Source organism: Microtus oregoni, unplaced genomic scaffold (genome assembly GCF_018167655.1).
Source record: "Microtus oregoni isolate MIOR12 unplaced genomic scaffold, Mior012 000071F_ref0000514, whole genome shotgun sequence".
Taxonomy (NCBI): Eukaryota; Metazoa; Chordata; class Mammalia; order Rodentia; family Cricetidae; genus Microtus; species Microtus oregoni.
This window is the reverse complement of record NW_024543978.1, coordinates 387,031-400,907: the sequence shown is the minus strand read 5'-3', so window position 1 is coordinate 400,907 and position 13,877 is coordinate 387,031. Positions and strand designations below refer to the sequence as shown.

The 13,877-nt window shown below is 43.3% G+C and overlaps 1 protein-coding gene across 3 annotated transcripts in view; it reads left to right on the top strand.

Annotated features, from left to right (window-relative positions):
- The first annotated feature begins 4,507 nt into the window (after positions 1-4,507).
- Dnajc5 (DnaJ heat shock protein family (Hsp40) member C5) overlaps positions 4,508-13,877 on the top strand; it is a 34,642-nt gene continuing 25,272 nt past the window's right edge. Inside the window, exon 1 of one of the 3 annotated variants that reach the window (XR_005973386.1) lies at positions 4,508-4,706. The gene's annotated coding sequence lies outside the window, so the exon portion shown is untranslated. The remainder of the gene's footprint in view (positions 4,707-13,877) is intronic. The other 2 variants (XM_041641718.1, XM_041641717.1) reach the window with 2 other exon arrangements.

The window sequence follows — 13,877 nt, the reverse complement described above, 5'->3', positions numbered from 1 at the left end:
GCATTTTTGCTGGCTTTTGCTGTGAGTCTCAGTCATCCTCAGGAGCTCACCTGGCAGAAGTGGGCATTGGGAAGACCAGCATTCTTAAGCCCTACTAAGAGAAGACTGTCACTCCATGGCACAACCACTCTTAAGAGGTATGATCCTGTTTCTGCCGGTGCGGGGTCATGTGAAATGATGAGTGATTTCCTCCTAAGTGCTTAGTGAACAGGGTAAATTGGAATTGTTGGCCTGATCAGGAGAACTGAGTGGTATGGTCAGTGAGTGGCTCTCACACTGGGCAAGTTCAGACAGCAGGGCAACAACTGGATCTGAACTAGAAATTCAGTATTTGCCCTGGGTTATATTGGAAGACAATTCAGTGCACTCCAGTCATTAAGCAGATACCTTAAATTAATCAGTGGATAAGAGACTGCTTGCCAGGCAGGCTTTGTGGGTACATGATTGTGTTCATGGATCCAGTTATCAAGAATTGCACTTCTTGAGGAAGATGTGTTCCTGTGAGTAACTTTGGCTCTAATAAAATGAGGTGTGATGAAGGTATTTTGACAGTATGGTGTCCTGGAATGAGTGGGATAGGTAGAACCAGGGCACATTTGAGGGGCTCGTAGTAGCAGAGAACAGCCATATTTGAAGACTCAGCTTAAGGGTAGGGTGCCTTAGTTAAATGAAGGGATAAGATAAAGCCCTTAGCATCAAAGGCAAATATGAAAACCCCCTCAAAAAGAATTTTTTTTTCTTTTTTTGGAGACAGGGTTTTCTGTGTTGTTTTGGTGCCTGTTCTTGGAACTTACTCTGTAGACTAGATTGACCTTGAACTCAGAGACCTACTTGCCTCTGCCTCCTGAGTACTGGGGTTAGAGGCATGCACCACCACTGCATGCCTTTAACCCCAAATTCTTTTTTTTTTGCTTTTTTTTTTTTTTTTTTCGAGACAGGGTTTCTCTGTGGCTTTGGAGCCTACCCTGGAACTAGCTCTGTAGACCAGGCTGGTCTCGAACTCACAGAGATCCGCCTGCCTCTGCCTCCCGAGTGCTGGGATTAAAGGCGTGCGCCACCATCGCCCGGCTTAACCCCAAATTCTTAACTACTGCCCATATTTGTCAGATAACTTCCTGTCAAATGCTGTCTTAAAGGTTGGCTTGCTAGCTTGGCATAGTGGTGCACACCTTCAGTCCCAACACTGAGGAGGCAGATAGTCGGATATCTATAGCAGGCTTTCTTGGACTCCCAGCCTTCAAATCATGACACAGAGGTTAATTATGAATGCTCTGCCTTATTTAAGCTTATTTCTAGTTACTTTTTTTAAAAAAATTTAAATTAGCCCATTTCTATTAATGTATATGCTGCCCCAAGACTCATTTACCTCATATATATACTTACTGTCCATCCTGCTTTCCTGCTTCCCCCTGTCTGTCTGCCCCCCCCCCCCCCAACTGACTGGCTGGCTCCCCTTTTCTCTCTGCCCACCTGTCCCTCTTCTGCCTAGTTATGGCCATTCTGCTTTTTATTAGACCGGTCATGTGCCTTACGCCTGCAAGTTGAAACAGCAATACATCTTTACATAGTTAAATACTCTTTCACAACAGATGTCTGTGAGCTTAAGGCCAGTCTGGTCTATGAAAAGTTCCAAAATAGCCAGGGCCACACAGAGAAACCTTGTCTTCAAAAACAAACAAAACAAAACAAACAGACAAAAAAGAATAAAAACAAAAAAGATTGGCTCATTTAATTGTGAAGTTGTAATTTTCTTAAACATCATGCTTTTGCAGTCGACTGAAGAGCTGTCACAAACAGTTATGTGTGTGTGTTTTGTAGCCATTTTTTTCCCTATAAGTATTTTATATATATATTTTTTTTTTTTTTTTGGTTTTCAAGACAAGGTTTCACTGTGTAGTTCTGGCTGTCCTGGAACTTATTATGTAGACCAGACTAACTTCAAACTCAGAGATCCGCCTGCCTCTGAGTGCTGGGATTAAAGGTATGTGGCATCACCACCCAGCTATTTTGTATGCACTTTAATGGCTATATTCCATTTGAATGTGCTTACTTGTACAGTTGGGTTGCAATTTTCCATTTTCACTATTACAATAATTATTTTCTTTTCCATTTTTGTTTTTCGAGGCTGTTTCTCTGTGTTGCTCTGGCTGTCCTGGAACCCACTTTGTAGACCAGGTTGGCCTTCAACTCACAGAGATCTGCCTGCTGCTGTCTCCTAATTAAAGGTATGGGATTTTTTCCATTTTCACTATTAGTTATGACACTGTTACAAACATCTTAGCACATAAAACTTTTGTATTTGGAGATATTAGAAAATCCTAGCTCTGGAGGGACTCACCTAAGGATCCCAAGGTGGACAGCTTTATAGCTTCAGTCTTCAGTCGGTTCCAGGTCCATTTTGCTATTTCTTCCAATTATGGAATCTTTTTTAAAAAAATTTATGTATATTGGTGCTTTGCCGCATGCATGTCTATGTGAGGATGTCAGATCCACTGGAACTGGAGTTAGAGACAGCTGTAAACTACCATGTGGGTGCAGGGAATTGAACCCAGGTCCTTTGGAAGAGTGGCCAGGGCCCTTAACCTCTAAGCCATCACTCCAGCCCCCAACTGTGGAATCTTTTCACTCATGTTCTCCCTCTCAAATGGTCTCCTTACATAGCTTCAACCTCAAAATTCAAGAGCCTTCTCTGTCTGCTGGAATGGCAGGCTTGTGCTAGTACACCTGGCTTTCCTTCCCTTGTGTCAAATAGATAAATGGTCTCTCTGCTTATTGATTTTTGTGAGCGTTTTTTTGTTACTTGCTTGATGTTGCACAACTTACTGAGTTTCTTGAGCTGTCTGCTCCTGACAGTCTGAGACTGGAAAATGTGCCAATTTGAGTTCAGACGGAGTGAGGAAAGGTAGAAGATGAAGGGAGAAGTAAGTGCATTATGGGTGCCTTGAGTGACATTTGCTTTGATTTTGAAAGCTGACTTATGGTCACATTAGTGGCACCTTGTTCATAACTGACAACTCTTAATTGTACTTAAGGTCTGCTCAGCAAGAGGGAAATCATGCCTGATACTGGAAACCTAGCCAACTCCCGGGATCACTTTACTAAAACAGCATAATCCCTAATCATATCCTAAATATGTATCCTTATACCCACAGATATGTGTAGTTTTCACCCTCTTTCCACAGGTGGAGATCATTACAGAAAACTGCGACTAATTAAAATGCAGAGTTATAGTCCAGTCCCGACTGATCAATCTACAGCACAACTCCTGCACTTAAGGCTTAGGGATCGTTGTGGAAAAGGGGAAGGAGAGATTGTAAGAACTAGGGGAACAGAAAGTTTGCTGTAAGATTGTGTTTCCTAGAAATGTCAGAGAAGCTACATCCATGAAGTCTAACCAACATGGCTGCCTAACTGGCTTGAACAAGGACAACAGGAATTCTCAGAGCTGGAGAAAGTCTTCCTGAGGAAAGAGCATAGCACTTGGTTATACCATACCAAATAGTCAGTCTTGAAAACATACTATTAACAGGTTGTATTCATATATCTAGGAATTATGTATGTAACAACAAGAGGCCATGAATTTGAAAGAGAGAGGGGGAGGGGAAGAAGGGAGGCGAGGGTATGTGGAAACATGAGAGGGTTGGGAAGGGGGAACTGATGTAATTATCTAAAAAAATTGTAATTAAAAATGGTAGGTAAGAATGAAAATGAAAGAGTAGTAGGTTTTTTTGGGATAAGGTTTCTCTGTGTAACGGCCCTGTCTTGGAACTCGCTTTATAGACCAGGCTGGCCTCAAACTCTGAGATCCGTCTGCCTCTACTTCCCACTATGCCCAGCTAAACAATAGGAGTATTACAGGGGGTAATTGGCAGGAGTGACTAGGTTTCTCCGTAATAAATCAACAGGTTGAAGAAGGATTGTACGGGAGAGCAGGAAGGAAAGTCCTTATCTTGTCCAGCACATGACTGCAGGTGATTTCCTAGAGGATGGTTAAGTAATGGCGGTTGGTTTTTCAGTGACTGGGGAGACAAGCAGAAGCGTTCTTTCTGGGTGGTCTCCAGAGATGACCAAAATCGTTAGTCCCTTAGCAGTGGCTAGAGATGAAGATGGTCTCCCTCTCCCCACCATCTCCGTCTCTAAATTTTGGTAAGGATTAGTAAATTTTTTTGAGGCTTAAGTGAAGCACTGAGCAAACTCAACTGCAAGACGGGTGCATTAACTCAGTGGAGTGCAGCCTCGGCTTTCCAGGGCATTTTGAGTCACTTCTTGTGCCCTCACGCCTAGATCCTGTTCCTGCGCGGTGGGGGCTGTGGCGTCCGGCTTCCCTTAGTAGCTGCGGGCTCCGCCCACCACCGTAACCTTCCCCGCAGACCCTCCCGTAGGGCTCGGCACACCGACTCAGCTGAGCCCCCGCGCGGCACTGTCACGTTGGCCCCGCCCACTCTGCGTGGCGCGCCGGGCGCCTGCGCAGCCGCCTGTGACCGGCCGAGCACACGTCCTTCCGGGGGCGCAAGTACCAGTTCGTGAGCGTGCGCGTTCTCGCCGCCGCCGGTGCCGCTTCCGCCGTCCTCTGCCGCTGCTGCCGCTGCTGCCGCTGTCGCCGCCCCGGATCCTCAGGCCGAGCAGTGGGACGGCCGGCTGCCCAGCAGCACCGCGGTAGGGAGTACGGAACCGCGGAACCGGTGGACAGGCGGGCGGGCCGACAGGTGAGCTCACTGCCGGGTGGCCCTCAAATTAGGTGGGGCGGCGGGAGCCGGGTGTAGGAGACAGGAGCGGGGTGACGGCGCCGCAGAACGAGGTGAAGGCTGCTTTCAGCCGGAAATGGCGGCCGGCCTTCGGTCGGGCTGGGTCCCGGGCGCCGCTAGGCCCCACTCGGCCCCACTCGACCTTGCACACGGCGGGGCTGCGCGGGGACGAGGCTTTCCAGGCTAACCCGGGTCCACACGCGCCGCCGCCTCCGCGGCACCCGGGACGCAGAAACTCTGCTGTAGGGAGGCGGGCAGTGGAGGCTCCGAGGCTTGTTCACAGCCCTGGGGCTCGGAAGATTGTCTTATAGTTGTTAATTCCAAAAGCATTTACCTGTAAAAACATATTTTATGTGCTTCACAACGGCATTTTAAGAGGCGCTTTTGTGTAATGCTGTTAAGCGAGACTTATTAAAGACTCATCCGTTTAGGCTCCAACTTGCGTTATGTGACTGGATTAAAAACTTGTTTTTCCTTGTGCCTAGATGATTTCTCCGAACTCTATTTTAAATGTATCTTCGGAAAAAGACTGCAAAGTAGCTTTGCTTTCAGATTGGACTTAAGGAAAATTGGGTCGCCGTTTGTTTGATTTGCAGCTGATCATACTTTTAGACACCATATCTGAATTGCTAGTGAGTTGTCTGTTTCAAAAAAACAAAACAAAACACTACTTAATATCAGAAAGAATTATATTGACCTATTTATTGTCATGGTTACCTAAAGGCAGAACTAACGGTTGTAGGATATTTTTTTTCATTTACTTGATTTAAAAAAAAAAAAAAAAGAAAAGAAAAGAAACAGTGGTCTGTTTGGTGACATTAAAAGCCAGCACTTAGGTGCTTCTGGACAGTTTCTAACTTATTAGGACTCCGTTACCTGTCTCAGTGTTTTATTTGGGAGGGGGGTGCTTTGAGGCAGGGTTTCTCTGTGTAGAGTTGGCTGTCCTGGAACTCGCTCTGTAGACTAAGCTGGCCTTGAACTCTGCCTGCCTCTGACTTTAGTGCTGGTACTAAAGGCCTATGCCACCACTGCCTGGCCTTCATCGGTGTTTTTTATGCTTGGGTTGGCCTTGTTTATGTGGGCTCTGAATACAGACCCTTTTGGGAAGAGGTGGCACATCACTCCTTGGAGAGTGAGTTCCCCACCTCACACTTTCCTTGCTCCAGCAGCCTCCTTGCTAGTCTGTGAAGAAATTTACATGCTCAGTCCTTGATTCTTTCTTGAACATTCACTTTCTGTTCTGTGAGACATTCTTAGATTCTACTACTTATAATTTCAGCTCTGCTACTTCCCATTTTCTCCCTTCCTTAATTTTCACACAGCACTTGCCTCTTGCTTAATGTATTAACGTATTTAACGTTTTTTTTTCTAGGTAAGGTTTTGTTTTTTAGAGAAGTCACATAGTAAGCCCAATAAGTATTTATTGAATGAATGCAAATGAACTCAGTAGGCTTCTCACCAGGAGGTCAGTCAGTGCCTTCAGACACTAGAGGCACTGGGTTCCTGGAAGAGTACTGGGAAACTTGTATTCTCAAGGACAGACCCACCAACTTTCCCCTGCCCATTGAAAACAGTACAGTCAGTTAATAGGGTATTAGAAAGGTGCTTAGGACTTTCCTGTAAATTTGTTGCAAGTTTTGATCTGTGATTATTTGAAAGTTACAAGCTTTTTTAAAGTCAAATATGCCCCACTGGTTAAAAAGTAAAAGAGCTCTTAGAAAATTTGTCTTTGGTTACTTGTCTGTTGGGACTTGAGGTTACAGTAAGATGAAGGATGAAGTCATCCGATTCTTATTTCTTTTGAAGGAATGTTTTGTTTTTGTGAACTGGATCTTACTACATAGCTCTAACTAGCCTGCAGCTTGTGATCCTCCTGCTTCAGCCTGGCAAAGGACTTGAATCATAGGCATTTACTATCATACCCGTGCAAAAGAGTGAGCAGCTACTGGTGCCCTCAGTTGGAAGCCCATTATCTGCCGTGTTATGACAACCCAGGAGAATTATTTGTGACTGACAGACCCTGGAGTCCTAAGGCCTTTGCTTACTGTCCATCTGAGCGTAGAAGAATATCCAGATTTCTCGGTGTTCTGGAACAGTTCTGTTAGTGTGTGGTATCCAGATTTCTCGGTGTTCTCGAACAGTTCTGTTAGTGTGTGGTTCAGTGTTGGATACAGGTTGCACAGTTCCAGCCACTTTTATCCAAGGGCGCACTGGAGAGCATGATGCTTCTGGGCATAGTTGTAGGCCCACCCTGACAACCTGCTGTGCTCAAGATGTAACTTAATAAACGTCAATGGAATTCAAGGCTTCTCAGCCAGATTCTTCCCTTCGTTGACCGATAGCTTAAAGTGTCCCATAATCTGTCAGTGCTGTGTCTTTAGGGCCCAGGTGCACGATGCTCATGGATGTTTGGTGAATAAATAACTAAAATGCAGCAAAGCTGGGGCCTTTTTTCTTTGTTTGTTTGTTTTTGGCTTTTTTTTTTTTTGAGACGGATTCCCTGTAGCTTTGGAGCCTGTCCTAAAACTAGCTCTTGTAGACCAGGCTGATCTCAAACTCACAGAGATCTGCTTGCCTCTGCCTCCCAAGTGCTGAAATTGGGATTAAAGGCTTGCACCACCTCTGCCTGGCTGAAGCTGGGGCTTATTGCTTCTGAAAGCAGAGAGTGAGGTAAGCATGAAGTGTGGGATTTGAAGCTTGTAATATTATGGGCAAATTGTATCAGCAAATGAAAGCAGTTTTTCTCTTGTAAAGAAACAAACTCCTGAAATTTTCAGGAACTGATTAGGGAACTGTTTGTATGGAAATGGAGTACAGGCATCAGTCCACAAGTGAGGAGCCTGGTGTTCCTGGGTTATAAAACATTTAAAAATGTAGTCTTCAGGGCTGAGGATGCAGATCAGAGGAGAGTGGTTGTCAAGCGTGTGCCAGGCCCTAGATTTGAGCTCTACACCTCAAAGAAAAAGTAAAAAGTTGCATTCTTAAAAATGAGGCTTATTATTCTTGTACTGTATAGAATCTGAGTGATGCATTCAAGGCCAGTGGCCTTTTGTTAGTCAAGCTTCCTACTCTTGCTGTCCTTCCTCCCTCTTCTCCGAATCAGCAGAATGTGCTGGGTTACCCTTCCTGAAAGAGGACAAGGCTGGAGCTTGCAGCACCAGGGTTGCTTCTGTCTCTGAGGCTCTGTACTCTATGAAAAGAGAGAGATGGTTTCCACCTCACCTGCCTTTTGAAGCAAAGGAAGGATAAGTAGGATATTTTCCTGATGACTTCCTAAATAGAAGTGACAAAGATTCTAAAAATGGTAATAGCCTTATTTTGTGAAAATGTCTACCCCTAAAACATCCTTAATCGGGCTACTGTGCCAGGCCAACTCCGATGAAGGCAACCCTGACGAGGATTAGCAGTTAGTCTGTTAGTTGGCAACTAAACAGGAAGATTTAAGGATTAGATTACTCAACAACCTTCGGTGTGGGTTTTGCCTCCTGACACTTTGCATTAACTTTGAGTGTATTTATTAATGAAAAGTGTGTGTTCTTCATTCATGACATTTAATAGGTATTTTTGTTTTTTTAGTGTGTGTGTTGTGTAGGTATGTGGTTTAGTGTGTGTGTTGTGTAGGTATGTGGTTTAGTGTGTGTTGTGTAGGTATGTGGTTTAGTGTGTGTGTTGTGTAGGTATGTGGTTTAGTGTGTGTTGTGTAGGTATGTGGTTTAGTGTGTGTTGTGTAGGTATGTGGTTTAGTGTGTGTGTTGTGTAGGTATGTGGTTTTGGTGTGTGCACCCTCCTGTGCACACAGAGGTCAGAACAGAATATTGGGTGTCTTCCTCTGGGTATTACTTATTGCCTTGAGTCAGGGCCTCTCAGTGACCCAGAAGCTCCTTCAGTTGTGTGGCTAGTGAATTTATAGGATATGTTTGATTCTGCTCCCAGTACTGGGGTTACAGGTACACAAAACTGTGCCAAGGTTTTAAAGTGGGTCCTGGGATTCAAATATGACTTCATCTTTGCAGAGCAAATGCTCTTACCCACTGAGCCATCCCAGTCCTCAGTATAAGTTTTTACAAAATAATGGCTTCAAAATTTTGAGTTTCTCAAACATTGATATTTTTATATCAAAATTATCGATTATAGAAATGAAATGATCTCATTCTTTAAAGAAGTAGAATGAGGCCAGTTTTGGAAGAAAATTGAAAGTTCCATGACCAGTTTTCTCTCTACTGATTTGTATGCAGTTTTATTTCATTCCATAATTACACTGCATCTTTCCTTTTTGTTCTTTGAGACAAAGTTTCTCTGCAGCTTTGGAACCTGTCCTGGAACTCCCTCTGTAGAATATGCTGGCCTCGAACTCACAGAGATCTGCCTGTCTCTGCCTCCCAAGTGCTGGAATTAAAGGCGTGTGCCACCACTGCCCTACTACCCTACATTTTTCCCAAGTAACATTTGTTAGTGGCAGAGAACTTTGTTGTTTATTTCTAGACATTTTTTAAATTTGGGCGTGGGTTTGAGACAGGGTTTCTCTGTGTAGGCCGGCTGTCCTGGAACTCACTGAGATCCTCCTGCTTCTGCCTCCCCAAGTGTTGGAATTTCAGGCATGTGCCTCCTCCATCCCCCTCCACCAGCTATTTTTAGACAGTTTAAACCCAACTAATATTCTTAGGTTTTTGTGATGTATTATGTTATGTTACTCATTATCCTGAATTGTTGGTGATGTTGTTGTCAGCTTAATTGCCAAACATTGAGATTGCACGCACGTGTACACACACACACATATCATGGTATTCTACAGTATAAACTGTACTGAGGTGTTTTTTTTTATGTGTTCTAAGGAATGCTTGCCTATTAGCTATAAGGTTACAGTCCTGGTGAGTCAGAGGATTGGAATGAGGAATCAGGTGTGTCCGGTCAGGCTAACTCGGGAAAGAAGTGTGGCCATCTTAGAAATCTTCCTTAGATGATTGCTCTTTTCATCAAGTTGAATGCTTTCAGTGAAGAAAGCATTATGGTATGGTTGATACGAGTCACCCTTAACAGGTGGTAGTCAAGTGCCTAGAAGACCCCTCATCTCATTCTGCTAAGTGAAAGTGAGGTGGAGGGTGTGGGCAGAAGTGGCCTGAGTTTTCTTAAGGAGAAAGTGCTGTTGCCTCCCTTTATTTTCTCTCTTTATAGGAAGGAAGTAGCAGGACTGTTGAGTTTCTTTGTTAAGTAGAAGTGCATTTTATTGTAGCTTTTCTTAGACAAATTCTGGGTTAGAATTTAAACGTTTTTTTTTAACATATTACCAATTTTTATTCTCTTCTGGTATTTGTGTCTTCTCTGTGTTTGCAATGCCTTGGGTTGCCTTTTGTCCAACTCATTAAGCACCCTTGAGATTTGTTTAGGTATGCCTCATAAGGGAAATGAATTTTCTTAAAACCTTTTAGCTACTCTTACAGCCCTCCCTGCATGGGAAATCTTTTGTAGAACAAAACCAGAAGACATGAGCCAAAGGTGGCTTAAATTCCTAGGAGGTATCAGAAATTTATCACCCATGGTCTTCATTGTATTAGAACTGTGAGTTTGACAAGCCAAGAAGCATTTTATACAAACCATCTTAGTAATTTTAATTATGTGTATGGGTGGTTTGCCTGTATGTACATCTATGCATTGCTTTGCGTGCCTGGCGGTGAGGCGACAAAGGATGTTGGATTAACTGGAGTTACATATATCTGCGAGCCACTGTGTGAGTGCTGGGAACCCAAAGCCACCTTTCCAGACAGTTCCAAAACAGTCACCCACCAATAATTCTTCTTCCTTTCTTTCGTGTGTGTGTGTGTGTGTGTGTGTGTGTGAGAGAGAGAGAGAGAGAGACAGAGACAGAGACAGAGACAGGGTCTTGTGTTTCCCAAACTGGTTTTAAACTTGCTATGTAGCCTGAGGATGACTCGTCCTACCTCCTCCACTTCCAGTAGATGTATCTGACTGTGTGATGGAAATTCTTATCCTGTCTATTGGTATGTTTTTGTTTTAATTAATTTATTTTTTAATTAAATCACCCTGAGCATGGTGTGGTAGCGCATGAGCCTTCGCTCCCCAACACTTGGGAGGTAGAGGCAGGTGGATCTCCGTGAGTTCAAGGCTAGTATGGTTTGATTTGCAAAGTGAGTTTCAGGACAGCTAGAGCTACACAGAGAAACCCTGTCTTGGGAAAAAACAAACAAACAAAAAACAAACATAATCACCCTGAATGAGTATTTTTGTTTGTTTGTTTGTTTTTGTTTTTCGAGACAGGGTTTCTCTGTGGCTTTGGAGCCCGTCCTGGAACTAGCTCTGTAGACCAGGCTGGTCTCGAACTCACAGATATCTGCCTGCCTCTGCCTCCCGAGTGCTGGGATTAAAGGCGTGCGCCACCATCGCCCGGCCCTGAATGAGTATTTTTTGTCTGCAAATACAACAGTTCTTTTCCCCTTCCTAAAACCTCTAAATTAGATTATTAGGTTAAACAGCCAAACTAAACAGCAACACCCTTCTGTAATAAGGATTTGGGAGTCTGAAGCACAGGGATTGTGAGTTCAAAACTGGGCTGGATAGTGAGCCTGACTTAAAAAAAATTATAAATTAGTTATATAGTGGAGTACTTTTATTATGTAAATCATAGTTGCAAAAGTGAAGCTGGCTCCAAAAGTTGTGTATGAGGTTCTGTCTCACTTTCTCTTGATTCTTCTTGTTGGCTTTGCTTCTAAACTGGTTGCAAGAGATTAATCACATTTTTGGCATCCCATCAAGACAGAGTAACCTCTTAGGTGAAAAGAACCACTATCTCTTTCTCAGAAACTCGGAGCTGATCTTCCTCCTCCCACAGAACATGAGGATCATGGATGACGTAAAGGCAGCTATGTCACTGGAAAGCCTGCCCTACTGGGGTGATCACTAATGAGCTCCCTGCATGACTTGCAGACAGCTCTCCACTGGTGTGTTTTCAAAGTAAAAAAACATGCAGTCCTTTCTGTGGATGTCATTAAAAGTGACATCAGATGGGCCTTAGTGACTCACACCTTTAGTCCCAGCACTTGGGGGCCAGCCTGGTCTACAGAGTGAGTTCCGGCATGCCCAGGGCGGTTAACCAGAGAGAAACCCTGTCTTGAACCCCACCTCACCCCTTCAAAAAAAAAAAAGTGAAACATGTTATAGTCCAAGAACGTACTATGTTAAACAACTATCCATAGATGTCAAAGCTTAAAATAGCACATTTAAATATCTGATGTTGGTTCGTTACACTAAAGATACAATGAGCAAGAAAATGTGGTTATTTCCATATACTATCTCAAACATATTAATGGCACAGTCGTATGAATAATTCTGAAGTTTTAGTGTTAATTTGATAGTGCTTCTCATGATTTACTGCATAGATGAAACCCAGTTAGTGTAGTATCGCCTGCCTCCCTCCCTCTCTCTCTTTCTCTCTCTCTCTCTCTGTTGAGGCATGGTCTCTGTGTAATTCTGGATGTCTTTGAATTCATTATGTAGACAGGCTGTAATTTTATTCTTTTAATTAAGAAGTAATTACATAGTTTTATCCCTTTTATTTCCTTCAGTCTCCCCCTCCTTGTCGTCTTGTTCCTTCTTGAATTTGCAGCATCTTTTTCTTTAATTGTTGTTACACATACATATAAAAATATAAATACAATCAACTCAGTCTGTTTAATGTTACTTGCACATATATGATTTCAGGACTGACCACTTTGTATTGGATAACCAGTTAGGGGAACTCATCCCAGGGGAAGACTATTTCTCCCTGTCTCAGTGTTCCATAGATGTCTGCCCCATGAGATCTCCCTCTTCCAAGTTAGCATGTTTTTTAGTGCTGTGTTTGTTCAGGTCTTGTTAAGGCGACCATATTGTTGAGGTATCATTGGTAAAGAAGGTTGCCTGTCATTTCTAGGAGATAAACTCCATAGCAGATTTCTGGTCTTCTGTCTCTTGCAGTCTTTCTGCTCCCTTTCCCAAGATGTTCCTGGTGTCTTAGGCTCCGGGGTTGTGTTGTAGGTTATCAGCTGGACTGGATACCCCATGATCAGTTTTTTGTTCTTTGCATTTTGACCAGTTGTGGATTTTTGATGTTTGGTTTGGTTTTTATTTTCAATTGGTTTTCTCTAATGGTCTTTGTCTGGTAAAAATGAATATTATTTTTTGAGACAGGGTATATTATAGCCCAGGCTTGCCTTGATTTCTTAGTCTTGCTGCCTCTGCTGTCCACTGTTGGGATTACAAAGTCTATACCACCATGTGTGTTTGTCCTATATATAATAGCTCTCTCTTTTTTGCATATATTATTTTTTACTGATATTTATTGAGCTCTACATTTTTCTCTGCTCCCCTCCCTGCCTCTCCCCTCCCCCCTTCAATCCTCCCTCAGGGTCCCCATGCTCCCAATTTACTCAGGAGATCTTGTCTTTTTCTACTTTCTACTTCCCGTGTAGATTAGATCTATGTAAGTCTCTCTTAGTGTCCTCATTGTTGTGATTAGATCTATGTAAGTCTCTCTTAGTGTCCTCATTGTTGTGATTAGATCTATGTAAGTCTCTCTTAGTGTCCTCATTGTTGTGATTAGATCTATGTAAGTCTCTCTTAGTGTCCTCATTGTTGTCTAAGTTCTCTGGGATTGTGGTTTGTAGGCTGGCTTTCTTTGCTTTATGTTTAAAAACCACCTATGAGTGAGTACATGTGATAATTGTCTTTCTGTGTCTGGGTTACCTCACTCAAAATAATGTTTTCTAGCTCCATTTTCCTGCAAAATTCAAGCTGTCGTTATTTTTTTCTGCTGTGTAGTACTCCATTGTGTAAATGTACCATATTTTCCTTATCCATTCTTTGGTCAAGGGGCATTTAGGTTATTTCCAGGTTCTGGCTATGACAAACAAAGCTGCTATGAACATAGTTGAGCACATGTCCTTGTGGCACGATTCAGCATCCTTTGGGTATATACCCAGAAGTGGTATTACTGGGTCTTGAGGAAGGTTGTTTCCTAATTTCCTGAGAAATCGCCACACTGACATCCAAAGGGGTTGTACTAGCTTGCATTCCCACCAGCAATGCAGAAGTGTTCCCTTTTCCCCACAACCTCTCCAGCATAAGTTGTCATCAGTGTTT